The sequence below is a fragment of the Gopherus evgoodei genome, chromosome 1, assembly GCF_007399415.2.
Source record: "Gopherus evgoodei ecotype Sinaloan lineage chromosome 1, rGopEvg1_v1.p, whole genome shotgun sequence".
Taxonomy (NCBI): domain Eukaryota; kingdom Metazoa; phylum Chordata; order Testudines; family Testudinidae; genus Gopherus; species Gopherus evgoodei.
Genome location: NC_044322.1, coordinates 39,372,411 through 39,390,158, shown reverse-complemented (window position 1 = coordinate 39,390,158; position 17,748 = coordinate 39,372,411). Strand labels below are relative to the sequence as shown.

The following is a 17,748-nucleotide window of genomic DNA, read 5'->3' as shown; positions in this document are numbered from 1 at the left end:
GAATCACAAGCTCACACAAGGTTGTGGGTGTGGATTTCTTTACCCCAGCATCCCTACTTTCCTCCTCCTCACCCTTGACCCTTCCTTCTCAAGAGCCATTTTGGTGTCCTGTATTTTTGACTGATGTGGGCTTCAATCTATCCCTGCCTGGGAAGCTTTTCTCCTAATTTTTGCTTTAACTTCTTCATAATTGTACCGGGGCTATACTGTATTTTGGGTTAATCCTCAGTTGTGTACAGTGGACTTTGTTGTAGAGACCTAGCCCACAGGGATGTTGCACTAGATAGTAATAACCACAGAGTCAACTCTCAGTCCCATCCCCTGAAAACATTCCATGTTCCTGTGTGGTCTTATATTAAATGAGCTATTTTAACAGGGCAACCTTGTAAGTTAAAGACTAATTTATAAGCAGACTGTGGTCTACAGTGCAGTCTAAGCACGTACTGTGGACAAGAAGAAACTACGCCTACGTAGGGCAAAACCAAAATGTAAATGGGGAACTGGAAGTCTGAAGGCATTAATGATAAACTATGAAATCCAGGAGAGTAAACAATGGAAATGAAACCTCGAAAGGCATTTATTCTGAATAGCTGAGAATGGTGTGGGCTGCCAAATGTTATCTTTGCTGATCGTTGTGACTCACTAGCATGCTTAGTCCTTCTACAGGTTTCTGGTATATTCAGCTTTCATTGCCAATGTCAGGCAAATCAATCTTTCCAAAAGTGTTCACAGTCAGTGTGAGAAAACTGTGACCTGACTAGCATGGAGCACTGCTTTCCAAAGAAGTTCAGGAGGAGTGACAGAAACCCAATCTGAGCTGGGAGCATTTCTATTGTCCCTGACCAGAGGGGTGCCAGTTGAACATGGAGCAACCTAGTGAGGAGTTAATTAAAGAAAACAAGTTAAGGTCTAATCTCATCTGCTGCAGAAGATGGTTAACTCTCTGTTATAGTGGACTGTTGGGTGTTTGAAATATTGGGATGAAACCCCCTCCTCCTCAATCATTTCCTGGCAGAACAAAATTACAGATGTCAGAAAGACTCATTTTTGTATCATTAATCAATGTGGATTAAAATGCAACTGCTTCCGAGCTGCCCTGAGTAGCTGTGGGACATCAGAAAGAGTCACTGAGCCACAAGACCAAAAGCTTGTGTCATCTGCTTTGAAATATTGTAGTCAGCCAAACGTTTATTAGAGTGGCATGCTACTTGAATTGTGGCTAGGAGCACGTTGGCATTTAACTGCTTATGTTCTATCTCCTCCATTATAACATAATTGGTTAAGTAACCATCTGGTATGCTCAGGTGCTTCTGTTGGAGGAGTTCAGAGATCCAGTTAAAATCCCAGCCATCTTCTTCATTTTAATTATTCTCTAATGGTTCTATAAAGTATTCTATAATGGTCTACCACAGAGCCCATTCATGCCGTTCTGAGTAAATCCACAACTATCTATGTGACATCTGTATAATGTTCTCTAAACACAGGATGTTTTCTTGGCTAATGCTTTGAAGAGAATTTTTCCTCTTCTTATGAGGAAAGAAAAACAGATTGCAACTAGAATTGTGATATTTCACAACAGCCAGATTTCCCGCCCTCCCCCTGAAAACCTGTTTTAAATCATTTGTTTTACATTGTTACTTAGCAACACGTTTGACAAGAAGAAGAAGGCTGGAGTATAAAATCAGAAATCTGGATTAAGTGTGAAAAGTAAAGGAGGCACTTGAGCTAGCTTTTTTTTTTCCCCAAAAAATGTCACACACTATTATTGGGTGGAAAAAATATCCATGTGCTGTCACACATGGCATTAGGTACATGTGACCTTTACAAACAGGGGGTGAAGTAAACATGTTTCATGCATGCCTGCACAGACAGTTCTGCTTCTTTTAAAAATAAGGCCAGAAAGGACCATTAGATCATCTAGTCTAACTTCCTGTGCATCACAGGCCATGGTTTTTCACCCACATACCCCTATCTTAAACACACAGACTTTAGTTAGACTAAAGCACTCCAGTCAAGAGGACACTAACCTGTGTGCCATGGGGAGAGAATGGGAGATCCCAGGTACTAACAATGTGTCAGGCCCCTGCAATGGCAGGTTGTGGGAGGAGGGGAGGAAAACCTCCCCCGCAGTAATTATGCAGGGTACAGAACTTCTCCAGTCCCAGGGCTGTGGAGGCAGAGAAGAGCGAGCTCCTGCTGGGGCAGGGGGAAGATGAGCTCCTCCCGGGGCCAGGGCGGGGTGGGGGAGGGTAAGGCAAGTTCCTGCCAGGGCCATGGCTGGAGCAGGGAAGTAAAGAGGAGGGGGAAAGAGAACTCCTGCAGGAGCTGGGTGGGAAGAGCAAGCCCGTGGGGTGGGGGGCACAGAAAGGGGTCAAATTTAAATTCTGGCACATGCCTCTACTTACAATCTAAGGGCACAGCTACACTAGAGAGTTTACAGTGGTGCGCTTCACCGGTGCAGCTGTGCCACTGTAAGTTCACTAATGTATCCGGCTGCAGTAAGCCAATGGGAGAGAGCTCTCCTCTCAGCTTGACTATGCTAACCCCCATGAGCGGCAGCAGCTACGTTGGTGGGAGAAACTCTCTTGCTGACATAACCCTGTCCACACTGGCTCTTATGTCGGTATATCGTATGTCGCTCAGGGGAGTGGTTCATTAACACCCCTGAGCAACATAAATTATGCCGACATAAGCTGTAGCATAGACATGGCCTTAGCTTGGAAGGCAGCTTTCATTCCATTGAGCTTCAGAGTATTTACACTAGCTGAAGGGAGACTGAAAGATCTTCCTGCCTCCGCACAGCTCTCAGGATGTGATGCAAGTATAGCTGCAGCTGCTGGCAGTTGGATTTTTGCTTTCGAGAAAAATCCTATTAAATATTGAATATTTTGAACTCACTGGGGCTACTCCATGTGAGTTAAGTTGCTTAAGTTTTTGCAGGATCGGAGCTTTAATTTTGCACTCTTGCAAGCAAAGGAATCATGATTTCCTAAGGTAGAATTTGACCAGTAAATATGTAATTTCCAAACCAATATTTTCATGTCACAACAGGCATTTGTTGTCACCAGTGTGATAGATTCTGGTCAGAGGCGGAGATTGGCAGGGGGCATATAGGGCCATTGGCCACCCCCTCCAAACTGCATCTTTCCACTCCCCTGCCAACCCTGGTCCTTCAGCACAGCTCCAGGGGCACACAGCCCCATCCACTTGTCCTGCCTGACAGAGCCTGCATGGAGAGCATGCATGGGGGAACTTGGTGGGAGGATCTGAAAGAGAGGAATTTTTAGGGGGTGGGAGAAGCTGGGGTCAGGGGAACAGCAGAGGCACAGCTGGAAGGTTTTCTCCTCCCTTTCTCACTGTCTGGCTTGCAGGTGGTGTGGGGGGGAAGGTTGCTATTTTGCATTGGGGAGTATCAGGGACACCTCCCCCTGCACTGAGCTGTTCCCTCCATCTTGGTTGCTGGCGGTAGGGTGTGAATGTGCTGTTTTGCAGTGGGGCGTTGGGGGACTACCTCCCTCCGCACTGACCTGCCCCCTTCTCACCTCCTGTCTCCCCTGTCTATGCTAGGAGCTACCCCCCTCTCCATTGTAGGCTGTGAACAGTGCCCTCCCCAGCCAGAAGACAAGAGGGGATGCCATTTTAGATTTGGTTTTGGTGAGTAGTGAGGACCCTATAGAAGAAATGGTTGTAGGGGACAACCTTGGTTCGAGCAATCATGAGCTAATTCAGTTCAAACTAGATGGAAGGATAAACAAAAATAGATCTGGGACTAGGGTTTTTGATTTCAAAAGGGCTAACTTTAAAGAATTAAGAAAATTAGTTAGGGAAGTGGATTGGACTGAAGAACTTGTGGATCTAAATGCGGAGGGGGCCTGGAATTACTTTAAGCTGCAGCTGCAGAAACTGTCACAAGCCTGCATCCCAAGAAAGGGGGAAAAAACCATAGGCAGGAGTTGTAGACCAAGCTGGATGAGCAAGCATCTCAGAGAGGTGATTAAGAAAAAGCAGAAAGCCTACAAGGAGTGGAAGAAGGGTGGGATTAGCAAGGAAAGCTACCTTAGTGAGGTCAGAACATGTAGGGATAAAGTGAGAAAGGCTAAAAGCCAAGTAGAGTTGAACTTTGCAAAGGGAATTAAAACCAATAGTAAAAGGTTCTATAGCCATATAAATAAGAAGAAAACAAAGAAAGAAGAAGTGGGACCGCTAAACACTGAGGATGGAAAGGAGGTTAAGGATAACCTAGGCATGGCCCAATATCTAAATAAGTACTTTGCCTCAGTCTTTAATAAGGCTAATGAGGAGCTTAGGGGCAATGGAAGGATGACAAACAGGAATGAAGATATGGAGGTGGATATTACCACATCTGAGGTAGAAGCCATACTTGAACAGCTTAATGGGACAAAATCGGAGGGCCTAGACAATCTTCATCCGAGAATATTAAAGGAACTGGCTCATGAAATTGCAAGCCCGTTAGCAAGAATTTTTAATGAATCGGTAAACTCAGGGGTTGTACTGTACGACTGGAGAATTGCTAATGTAGTTCCTATCTTTAAGAAAGGGAGAAAGAGTGATCTGAGTAACTATAGGCCTGTTAGTTTGACATCTGTAGTATGTAAGGTCTTGGAAAAAATTTTGAAGGAGAAAGTAATTAAGGACATTGAGGTCAATGGTAATTGGGACAAATTACAACATGGTTTTACTAAAGGTAGATCGTGCCAAACCAACCTGATCTCCTCCTTTGAGAAAGTGACAGATTATTTAGACAAAGGAAATGCGGTAGACCTAATTTACCTCGATTTCAGTAAGGCATTTGACACTGTTCCATATGCGGAATTATTAGTCAAATTGGAAAAGATGGAGATCAATATGAAAATTGAAAGATGGATAAGGAATTGGTTAAAGGGGAGACTAAAATGGGTCGTACTGAAGGGTGAACTGTCAGGCTGGAAGGAGGTTACTACTGGAGTTCCTCAAGGATCGGTTTTGGGACCAATCTTATTTAACCTTTTTATTACTGACCTTGGCACAAAAAGCGGGAATGTGCTAATAAAGTTTTCGGATGACACGAAGCTGGGGGGTATTGCTAACACGGAGAAGGACCGGGATATCATACAGGAAGATCTGGATGACCTTGTAAACTGGTGTAATAGTAATAGGATGAAATTTAATAGTGAAAAGTGCAAGGTCATGCACTTAGGGATTAATAATAAGAACTTTAGATATACATTGGGGACATGCCAGTTGGAAGCAACAGAGGAGGAGAAGGACCTTGGGGTATTGGTAGATCACAGGATGACTATGAGCCTCCAATGTGATATGGCCGTTAAAAAAGCTAATGCTGTTTTAGGGTGCATCAGGCGGAGGTATTTCCAGCAAAGATAAGGAGGTGTTAGTACCGTTATATAAGGCACTGGTGAGACCCCACCTGGAATACTGTGTGCAGTTCTGGTTCCCATGTTTAAGAAGGATGAATTCAAACTGGAACAGGTTCAGAGACGGGCTACTAGGATGATCCGAGGAATGGAAAACCTGTCATATGAAAGGAGACTCAAAGAGCTTGGCTTGTTTAGTCTAGCCAAAAGAAGGCTGAGTGGGGATATGCTTGCTCTTTATAAATATATCAGAGGGATTAATATTAGGGAGGGAGAGGAATTATTTAAGCTTAGTACCAATGTAGATACAAGAACAAATGGGTATAAACTGGACACTAGGAAGTTTAGACTTGAAATTAGACGAAGGTTTCTAACCATTAGATGAGTGAAGTTCTGGAACAGCCTTCCAAGGGGAGTAGTGGGGGTAAAAGACATATCTGGCTTTAAGATTAAGCTGGATAAGTTAATGGAAGAGATGGTATGATGGGATAGCCTAATTTTGGCAATTGATCTTTGATTATCAGCAGATAAGTATGCCCAGTGGTCCGTGATGGGATGTTAGATGGGATGGGATCTGAGTTACTGCAGAGAATTCTTTTCTGATGAGTCTTGCCCACATGCTCAAGGTTTAGCTGATCGCCATATTTGGGGTCAGGCAGGAATTTTCCTCCGGGGCAGATTGGCAGAGGCCCTGGAGGTTTTTCGCCTTCCTCTGCAGCGTGGGGCATGGGTCACTTGCTGGTGGACTCTTTGCAGCTTGAGGTCTTCAAACCACAATTTGAAGACTTCAATAACTCAGACATAGGTTAGGGGTTTGTTATAGAAGTGGATGGGTAGGGTTCTGTGGCCTGCTTTGTGCAGGGGGTCGGACTAGATGATCACATTGGTCCCTTCTGACCCTAGAATCTATGAGTCTATGAGTCTATCCTTTGCCAGGGTGCAGCATGAAGCTGCCAGCGGGAGCATCCTCAGCCTGTCCCCAGCAGCCGGCCTGCTCAGCCATTTTGCCACCTGGTGACAGGCAACACCGAGGGACCTCAGCAACCCCCTGCCACCATTGTCTTGGGGGGCAGAGGCTAGGGGGACCTTGCTTATGGTAAGATGGGGACATGGAGCTTTGGCTCCATTCGGGGGGGTGAGGTCAGGGCTTTTGCCCTGGCTTTGCAAGGGAGGGATGCTAGTCCTCAATGGGGTGCACTGCCTTTGGGGAGGAAGGGTGATACCTGCCCTCAGACCACAGCACTGAAGGACCAGGGTTGGGAGGGGAATGGAAAGATGCACCCCGTGAGCACTGCCTCCCCCCTATGCCTGCAATTGTGGTCCCTCAGCCCAGAACAATGTGCTTGCGGCAACTACTGCAGAAATTCTGATACTGCGCTGCAGAGCCTGTGACGGGAGGTGCATGGGATAGCAGATTTTTTGTAAACTAGGCCTTCTCGAGCTTACTCATTTTTATTCTTTCTGTGAAACTTAGGCTTTGATCATAGAGGGAATGAACTATGTGGGAGGCAAGAAAAAGAGAGTCTTATACAACTCTATCTGTAGTGATTAAAAATCCATCTTGCTTTGAAACAGACCTGAACTTCCAGCTTGTAGAAGCTTTTAAAACAAATTCAAGCATCAGATTTCAGGAATTCCAAATCTTACGTATGTCTACTGCAGGTAATTGCCATTGGGTAACAACATCCAGCTGGTTCTACCAAAGACCTGGAAGACTTTTGTATATACTAGAACAGTGGCTCTCAACCTTTCCAGATGACTGTACCCCTTTTGGGAGTCTGATTTGTCTTGCGTATCTCCAACTTTCACCTCACTTAAAAACTACTTGCTTACAAAATCCAACAAAAATATAAAAGTGTCACAGGCACACTATTACTGACAAATTGCTTACTTTCTCATTTTCTCTGTATGAAACGTTAGTTTGTAGTGACTTCACTAGTGCTTTCTATGTAGCCCGTTGCAAAACTAGGCAAATGTCTAGAAGAGTTGATGTACCCCCTAGAAGACCTTTGCTTACCCCCTGGGATTCACGTACCCCTGTCTGAGAACCACTGCACTAGAATATTCTAGTACATTTCAATGATGACACAATTCTGCTACCCAGCTCACACTGAGTGTGAGTACCCAGCAAGTAGTCAACGTGACTGGTGGCATGTGGCCCTGAATTTCTATCCTATCCAGCCAAACTTGGGGCTAGACTGTGACTAGCCCTTACACAACTCAGAGAAGAGCTAGGAATATCATGCAGGTCTCCTGACTCCCACTCCAGTTTCCTGGGTAGGTTGCATCTCTAGATATAAATATTAATATATCTCCATAGTACCTATTAGGATAAGGATAAAGGATGTGGACTGCAACTGGAGCTGGTTCATTAATCTGGGATCTCTTTGGGATAATGTGTGTAAATAAATGTGTGACAAGAGCATTGAAAGCTGACAGGTGAGCCAGTGCTCTGATCACTTAGGGTATGTCTACACTGCAGTTAGACACCTGCAGCTGGCCTGAGCTGGCTGACTCAGGCTAGCAGGCTCAGGCTAAGGGGTTGTTTAATTGTGGTGTAAATGTTCTGGCTCAGGCTTCAGTCTGAGCTCTGGGACCCTCCCACCATGCAGGATCCAAAAGCCGGGCTCCAGCCCAACCCTGAACGTCTACACTGCAATTAAACAGCCCCTTAGCTTGAGCTCCATGAGCCTGAGTCAGAGTACACAGGCCAGCCATGGGTTTTTAATTGCAGTCTAGACATACCCTTAGGCACCCATCAGTTCCCCTGGAGAAGTTGACTGGGATATGCTAGCTGATCAGGCTGGAAGGGCTGGTGAACCGATTAGCCCATCAGCTGAGGGGTATAAGACAGACACAGGCAGGACCTTGGGGAGTAATCAGTGATAGCTGAGCCTAGATCTCAAGGAATGGAGACTGCTGTTCCTTACTGGCCCCTCTAAAGCTAGAGAAGTACTGTATATAATATTGCAATATGAGACTGTATTGGTGGGGTGACGGGAATGTAAAATCATGCAAAGTTGCCACTCAACAGAGAGAGTCTGAGACACGGACGGCTGAAGTTGCGGGACCAGTGGACCCTCCACAGGCACGCCTGTGAGAGGTCCACCGAAGCCATGGGACCAGTGGACCCTCTACAGCCATGCCTGTGGGAGGTCCGCCGAAGCCACGGGACCAGCGGACCCTCCGCAGGCAAGCCGCTGAAGGCAGCCTGCCTGCCGCCCTTGCAGCGACCAGCAGAGCGCCCCCAGTGGCTTGCCGTCCCAAGTACGCGCTTGGCGTGCTGGGGCCTGGAGCCGCCTCTGGTCTGAGAAGTTCCTGTGGCATCTGGGGATAGAGTGTGCCTTATTAGAGACTATTTTACATACTTTATTTCACTGCTTAAAAGCTCAGCTTGTTTAATAACTAACCTCAGTTAGTTCAATGGCTGCATCTTTACCATGAGGTGTTGTATCTTAATATGACAGCTATGATCCAATATCGCTAGTCATGCCATAATGAGGAACTGGCTGAACTGAGTGGAAAGGCCCTGGTTTGAATCTGGACCAGGCCAGTAGTGGCTGCAAGTTGTTAATATCTGTTCTTTGACAGCTCATGTGAAATGAATTGATGATGTTTGTGGTGTTGATCCCAGGATAGGAGACGGACAAGGTGGATGAGGTAATCTCTTTTGTTGGGCCAACTGCTGTTGGCAGAAAGGACAAGCTTTTGCGTTATTCAGGTCTGGGCACAATGTTTTCTTCCCCAGACCTGAAGAAGTTTGTCCAACAATAGAGATTACCTGACCCGCCCTGTCTGTCTCATGAATTGATGCTGTCAGCTAAATTGATGGGGGACAAGTGAATTACTTCAGTTTTCAGAGCAGTCAGGCATTTTCCTTGAACATTTAGAAATACCTTAAAATAAATTAGAATTTCTTACAAAGGTCTTAGTGGGGCTGGGCTCTCCAGTTTAGTATATTGTATCACAATTTTGTCTATATGGAAAAACAAAGAGGGATTTTTGGAGACGGTGGGGTCCTGTACTAATCTTTCCTTCACTTTGCATGCTATGAACCAGAACCATATAAAGAAAAGGTGACTGGTGAAGCCCAAATGACTTGTGAACAGCCTACAGTTCCACTTAAGTGGCAGGTTGTTGCTTTGTTGAAATGTAGTTTTCCCTAGCTGTAGAATGGGTAAGGAAATCCACTGTCTTTGAAAGAAGGGCTGTCGCCACACCTAAGCCACTCTCTTTCCCACCTTCACATTTGGGTGAAACAAATGTAGCAATATGGAGATTTTTTGTTTGTGGTTATAATGTTACAGGCATTTCTGCAGACTAGGAAGGCCACCATAGGGCTTGTGCTTTCTTCACTTTGGCGCAAAGTTAGCAACACCAACGATAAAGAAGCCATTTTGGCAGCAGATGGTGGTAATCCATCAAAGCTGAAAACAATGGAGTCATGGCCAGGTTGAAAAGAGGAAGGATGATCAAGTGGTTAGGGCACTAGCCTGGGATTTGGGAAATTCATGTTCAATTCCCTGATCTGCTACAGAGTTCCTGTCTGACCTTGTGCAAGTTACTTAGTCTCTGTGTCTCAGTTCCTATCTGTAAAATGGGGATATTAGTGCTGCCCTACCACACAGGAGTACTGAGAGGATAATCTTAAGAAAAGACTGGAGGATGGTGGGCGTCCCTGGATCCTGCCTTAGGAGAGGGAAAGGGATGGTGGGACTAGACCTTAGTGTCTGATCCCACCATGCAATGGAAGGCTCAGGAGAGCCTTAACTGAGGGCCTTTTGCCTATACATTATTACCTTAGAGTACTAGTCATACTGTACATATTGTACATTACTTATGTGTGTGGGAGTTCACAACATGGATTTTCTGCATCACGTCAGCCTGTTTGTGTAAAATTAGTCTAAACTGCAAGAGCTGTTTTGGCTTCGTCCTGCAGTGGTTCCCCCATGCAGTGCCACAAGAAGGTGAAGACTGCATTGGTATGATTTGTATTGACAGGATATAATGCAGGGATCGGCAACCTTTCAAAAGTGGTGTGCCGAGTCTTCATTTATTCACTCTAATTTAAGGTTTTCCATGCCAGGAATAGAAGGTCTCTTTCTATAAGTCTATAATATATCACTAAACTATTGTTGTATGTAAAGTAAATAAGGTTTTTAAAATGTTTAAGAAGCGTCATTTAAAATTAAATTTAAAATGCAGAGCCCCCTGGACTGGTGGCCATGACCCAGGCAGTCTGAGTGCCACTGAAAATCAACTTGCATGCCACCTTCGGCACGAGTGCCATAGGTTGCTACTCATTATATCAGGGGTAAGCAAGTCTAGGGGTTACTGGGGCTATGCTGAGAGAACTCACTGTAGAATATGAGAGAACTCACTGTAGAATAAGAGACACTGTTAAGTAATTTGTGCCAGCAAATGAGTGACCAGTGTTACTTCTGTAACACTTTATAAATATTCCATTAGACTAGATTAAAAAACAAATCAAGTCATACTTAGTTACACGCATGTTTTGAAAAAGTCACAAGCCTCTGTAAGAAACCATTATCCCCTGTCTGTTGATTTCTTATAAGAGCAGGAGAAAAACGGGGAGACATTTTGGCCTATTCTGATATGAAAAGATATTTATATTTGCCACACTGGCCCTGGTATTTTCTATGTATGAACTATGACAACTGCAACCATCTGAGGGACCTAAGGGAACGCTTTCTACTTGTCACACTTGGGACACAAACAAAAGTTCCTGTGTGATATTGACTGTAGTATATCATACATAATTTTATACCTCAGTGAACCACTCTACAGCCAGGCTACAATGGTCAGAGATCACAAGTTTAATCAGGGACAGTACTTAAATGGCATATCATCAAGAAATGCCAAGGGTGAAATACTGGCCCCACTGAGGATGATGGATGTTTTGCTGTTGATTTTAGTGAAGAGAGGAGTTCATCCCAATAATTCAGCAGGAAGTGGTGTCAGTTATTTAGTAGGTGGCATTTCCCTTTGGAGTCAATGCCTTGGCATAGAGTAAGTGAGTTTTGGGATGCTGAAGGCTCCATCTTTTGGAAGATCAGAATCCTAATGTCCTGATAACTTTTGGTCACTGAGGATTCTATGTCACTGTTCTCAACAGTTTGGGTGTTAGCCTGAGTGTACACATGAGCTGAAACATGCACAATTGACACACCATTGTTGGAAAATAGTAGCTGTTTCACAGCCCCAACACTACTACAAAACAGATCATTACAGGAGTGAAGAAAAATAAGGCACCCTTTTATGTTCTGCCTAAATTCCTCCCAGAAGTTTTAAATCACCTAATTTGAAATTTAGCCAGGGGCCCACTGCTAATACCACAGTGCTCAAGAGTTTGGGTATCTAATATACATTCTAGTTTTAAGTGTTTGGGGATAGATGCTTTATCATTCTTGTGGGTATTAAAAACCAACATAAAAGTACAATTAAAATAAGGAGATCTCAGTTCCCCAGTAGCCGGGATTTTTCTAAATAAGCGGTTCTCAATGGAAAAATTGATTTTGATTTCTGTTGCCAAATAGAAGTGTAGAGCAACAGCAGGATTAGCACGTGAGCTGAAATTACTATTAATACGAGACCCACAACTTTTGCAAACTACAGTATAGCTCCAGAATGTTTGCCAGTACTTGATATTACCAAATTAGGATTTCTCATCTAGTGACTGCCTGAGGATTAAAGGAGTTCAGATGGTTATACTTAGAAAAGGGACAATGTTTTTGTGTACAAAGAGCTTGCTTACCAAAGATGACAATCAAAGACCAATCCCAGAAGTGCATGCATTAAATTGAGCTGGGCAAATAATCGATAAGAAATAATTTGTGATAAATATTCCCTCTTGCTGTTCATGAATTGTCCATGGACATGTTGCAATTTTCTTGGATGTACTCATTCAAAATTATTTGTTGAATGACTTTTGAAAATAAGTGTTGATTTGTATCTGATTTCAAGCAGTTCCTTGCAAGAATAATAATATGTAGGTCTCATATAATGCTTTCTAGTTTTGAAAACACAGAAGGAAACAAAGCTGCTGTCTTTACATGTGAATACATATTTGTGGAAAACGTTTCGCAGTTTGTCTAATTCAAGCACTGAATAATAAGTTTTAGATCCAAAAGGTAGATTGAGTGAAATTGTATTTGGTGAAGGCACTGATACTGTATAACAAATTGCATTGTTGCATGATAACTTAAGGAGGAATTACTACCCTCATGAATTTTATATAGTGTGATTGATTGCCTGGCATTTTAATAGTAATTTAAATCACTTGAGTGGCCAGCCTCCCAGATGGAACTCCTCTTCACCCACCTCTGTATTTAGATTTCCTTTGTCTCTTCTATTTGACTTGATTTCACCCCCCCCCCCACACACTTTTTTTTAGCAATGAATTTGTCCCTCTCACCAGGGCTGTAGCAACAAAGAACGTGGCCCCCTCTGAACATATGTCCGGGGCCCCTTACAATACAGAAATTGGAATGCGGTATTTATTTTATACAATATACAGGGTTCATATTGTGTATACATAGGCCTACAGTGTACATGTATTCCATATTTACGCAAAGCGCTTCTTTCAAGCCTTGTTCTCCGCAAATTGGTTAATCAATGCGTCATAGTTCAGAGATCTGGCAATCTTGTTTTCGATTGAGATAACTGCAAGCGCAGAAAGCCTGTCATCTGTCATGGTTGAGCGCAGGATATTCTTGATCAGTTTCATTCTGCTGAAGCTCCTTTCAGCACCAGCGACAGTAACTGGTGTGGTCAGAAGAATTCTGATGCAAATGCAAAGATTCGGGTATATCTCCTGAAGGCTGTTCTTGTATATGTACGTTAAAAAATTATTTGCCATGACAAGTCCTCTCTCTTTCTCGATGACATAAATAAAACGATTCAATTCCATTATGAGTTCATTGGCATCAATGTCTCCCATTTTTCTTTCAAAATTTTTACTGTGATTCTCCAGTTCATTTTCTCTGTGACTCTGCTTCAGGCGGTTAGCGTTGTACAGAAATCCAAACAACTTATACCACTCCACGAGTTGATCAAATCACGACGAAACAGAAGATATGGCCTGATCAGTGAGAACAAGAAAGAACTGCGATTTGAATTTTTCTTCGGCAGAAAGACGACTCGAATCATCAGCATATTTGTAATCAAACATTCTCTTCTTACGTCGCACCCTGGTTTCTGGAAACACCTGCTCAATACCCATATGCTGTGCTATTTCACGTGCGTTTGTGACCACAGAGTTATATCCTGTATTTCGATAGTCTTCCAAAAACTTCATTGTAGCACCAACTTCTGCCTGCAATACGTCAATTGACACATCTGGTGACTGAATTAATTTGCTGGTTTTATTGACGTGAAATAGTATATCGTACCACGTGTACACAGTCAGAACAAAAGGCCACGTAGTAACATGGTCTAAAAGCGCACCGGCTTCTGTTGCTGTATTGCCATCTTTCTTTTCGAGCGCATATTCTCGCAAAGATGACAAAGCATTGCACAATTCTTCAAGGTAATAACACAATGGCTTCACAGCATCAATTCTCGAACCCCAACGAGTGTCCAATAACCCTTTAACAGATATTGGCATATGTTCTTGAAGTATATCCCAACGTGAAGGTGAAGAAGAAAAGATAACGTATATTCTGTTAATCAGACTGAAAAAGTCAACGGCATATTTCGATGACTTTGCTGTGTCTGAGATCACAAGATTCCAAGTGTGAGCTCCAGATGGTACATACAAGGCACGGTCATTTATTTCTAGCATGCGGGCTTGAACTCCTTTATTCTTTCCTCTCATATTTGCGTCGTTATCATAAGCTTGGCCTCTCATGTCAGCAATGTCTATTCCTAAGTTGTTTGCCTTTTCAAGAAACGCTTCCAATAAGCCCTTGCCAGTTGTATCATGAACATTAAGAAAACCAACAAACGCTTCACGAATATTGACACTATCTTCACCGTTGCATTCAACAAAGCGTAACACCACAGACATCTGTTCTTCATGTGACACATTGGGAGTACAGTCCAAAATAACTGAATAATATTTTGCTTTTTTAAGCTGTGCTATGTTGGCCTCTTGAATGTTACTGGCAACAAGTTGAATCAGCTCGTTTTGGATCTGTGGACTGAGGTACTGAACCTGTGTCTCTGCCTTCTTAATCCTCTGTAAAAGTTCGCTGAGGACAGTATCATACTTTGCAAGCAATTCAAACAGTCCCAAAAAGTTGCCATTCGAAGGATCGCTGAGCTTCTCATTACTTCCTTGAAATGCCAAGTTTCTTTCGGACAAGAAAATAATGACATCAACCATGCGTTTGATAACATTTCTCCAGAAATCTCTTTCTTTCAGAAAAGCCTGCAATTCGAGTTGGTCAATAGATGTACGGTTTACTATGCCTGACCGAAGGTCAAACCATTTCACCATACAGTCTTGATGACCTTTGCCTGTTTCATGCTGCTGAAGTCTTTTTGACAGTGCTTTCCAAGCAGATGTTCCACGACGTAGCGATATGTCGCCAGTGCCAAATAATTTACAACAAAAACAAAAAATGGCATCTTTCTGAACTGAGTACATTAACCATGAATGTCTTATTTTCTCGCCATTTGCCATGGTTCGATAGAAATGAGTACCTGTGAACCTCCGTCTTTCCTCGTTAAATGGAAATTTGTAACTTTCATTCTGCTGCAGTGGGCCACGTGCAACAATGTCACACACTTGCCTGTCCGATATTATAGACGGCCAATCTCCTGGATCATCAGTCAGTGGTTCAGATTCAGATACTTCTTTCCCGGCAGCAGCTGGAATATCTGTCACAGTTTGTTTGGTAGAACAACTGGCTTCACCTTCGACCTCACTTGAAGCACTTCTGGATACCTCTGGATACGATTCGTCGCTGCTAGCGCTGTCCGTTTCATGTGCCTGTACCTGTACGTTGGATTGCAGCGCAAAATACGTTGACAACTTTGGAATTTTCTCAAGTTTCTTCTCAGCATCTTTTGCTGCCTTTCGTTTACTGGCTCCGCTCTTATACATTCTCTTAGACATCACAAAGCACGCTTCTGAGTTGGAAACCATAAAAAACTAAACAACTAAATTAATAACATTTATCCGCCGACCGCCATTATGAACGCAAATACACATTCTTTGAATGGGTCCAACTAAAATTCGAAACTGACCAACAGACAACTGATGTAGCCAATAGCATTATGATGTATCATAATGACTTCACGGTTTTGTCAGTAAAACCGACATGGATTGTGCAATGGCGTCAATAAATGTCACTTACCTAGTTATACCTTTACATTTTTTTGCCACTTTTAGGGGCCCCCTTCCTTGTGGGGCCCTCTCCGGTCGGAGGGTACGGAGGGCGCTTGCTACACCTCTGCCTCTCACAATTGCTTTTGTTTTGTTTCCAGCTTTAGAGGACATTGTATGCTACATCTGAAAATCTAAAGACACTGCTGTGGGATTGACAGAGAAGACCACAGTATGAATTCTTTCATAGACTGGAAAGAAGCAGAGTCTAAACTTTCCTCAGCCTAGGGCCTCGCTAGCAACTTGACAAGAACTTATGCACCACATGCAATCCGCAATCCTGCATATACTTATGCATGTATGTAAATTTACTCATTTGGATCATTCCACTGGGGTAAAGAACTATTGACATGAGTCAAATAATGGACATATGTAAGCACTTGTAGAATCAGGGTCTTAGACTACTAACCTATTTATCTGGGCATAAACTTCTGTGGGTAAAAAACCCACTTCTTCAGATGTATGGAGTGAAAATTACAGATACAGGCATAAATACAGATTGGCACATGAAGAGAAGGGAGTCACCTTACAAGTGGAGAACCAGTGATGAAGGCCAATTCAGTCAGGGTGGATGTGTCCACTCCCAATAATTGATGAGGAGGTGTCAATACCAAGAGAGGGAAAATTGCTTTTGTAGTGAGCCAGCCACTCGCAGTCCCTATTCAAGCCCAAATTGTTGCTGTTAAGTTTACAAATGAATTGTAGCTCAGCAATTTTTCTTTGAAATCTGTTTTTGAAGTTTTTTTGTTGAAGGATGGCTACTTTAAAATCTGTTGTTGAATGTCCAGTGAGTGTGTCCAGGCTTTTGTATATTACCATTCCTGATGCCTGATTTGTGTCTATTTATCCTTTTACATAGGGACTGTCCGGTTTGGCCAATGTACATGGCAGAGAGGCATTGCTGACACATGATGGCATCTATCACGTTAGTAGATGAAATGAAATGAATGAACCCCTGATGGTATGGTTGGGTCCTATGATGGTATCGCTAGAGTAGATGCGGGGATAGAGAAGGCAACTCTTTGCAAATAAAACACCCCTGTGATACTGGCAGACCAGGTGCCAGCTCATGCCAAGGCCTGTAGGTGTCAATACATAGCTGGAACCATTATGGTTCACCCATGTGTTAGTATTGTTAAAATCGGTATTAGTTTTATAAAAATGTGCTTAGAGTTTAGACTTTATGGAATGCTTGTAAATTGCTGCATGCATTAATCTTACTTATATCTGTATCCTATGCTAAAAGGTAATATTTAAGCATTTGCTCTGTAACTGTAAATCATCAGACAAGAGAGAAGCATTAATATGTGAAATACTAGTCTTCAACAGGAGCTACGATCTCCTATCCAGCAAAGAAGGCTCATCAACACCAGAAGAACTACAACAGAACCTCAGTTACAAACACTTCAGAAATGGAGGTTGTTTGTAACTCTGAACAAAATGTTATGGTTGTTCTTTCAAAAGTTTACAACTGAATATTGACTTAATACAGCTTTGAAACTTTACTATGCAGAAGAAAAATGCCACTTTTAGCCATCTTTGTTTCTATGTTTGTTTTATTTAAATTGTCTCCTTATCTTGTCAAATCTTTTTTATAACTTTCCCTTTAATTTTTTAGTAGTTTGTGTTAACACAGTACTGTGCGTTTATTTTTTGTCTCTGCTGCTGCCTGATTGCGTACTTCCTGTTCCAAATGAGGGGTGTGGTTGACTGGTCAATTCATAGCTCTGGTGTTAGTAACTCTGAGGCTCTAGTGTCTTGTGAACATCAGAGGACAAAAGACTTTGATTGCTCTGCCTCCTGTCATGAAGAGGAGACATGCAAGTGAACCCCTCTCATCAGCTGAACTGACAGCTCAGGAAATGGGGCAAAACCTCTAACAATAAACTATTTCTCTGCTGCTGGGACTCTCAAGGGCAAGGTTTTCTAGGCATAAACAAGAGATTCTGCATTGTTTAGCCTAGGTTAGCCCTAAGGGAGATAGAGAGCTTGCTTATTCTAGAAGCTTCTATTAGCTTTTGAACT

The 17,748-nt window shown here is 43.0% G+C and overlaps 1 protein-coding gene across 1 annotated transcript in view; it reads left to right on the top strand.

Annotated features, from left to right (window-relative positions):
* SPATA13 (spermatogenesis associated 13) overlaps positions 1 to 17,748 on the top strand; it is a 288,804-nt gene that overhangs the window by 100,673 nt on the left and 170,383 nt on the right. The gene's annotated exons all lie outside the window — the stretch shown is intronic.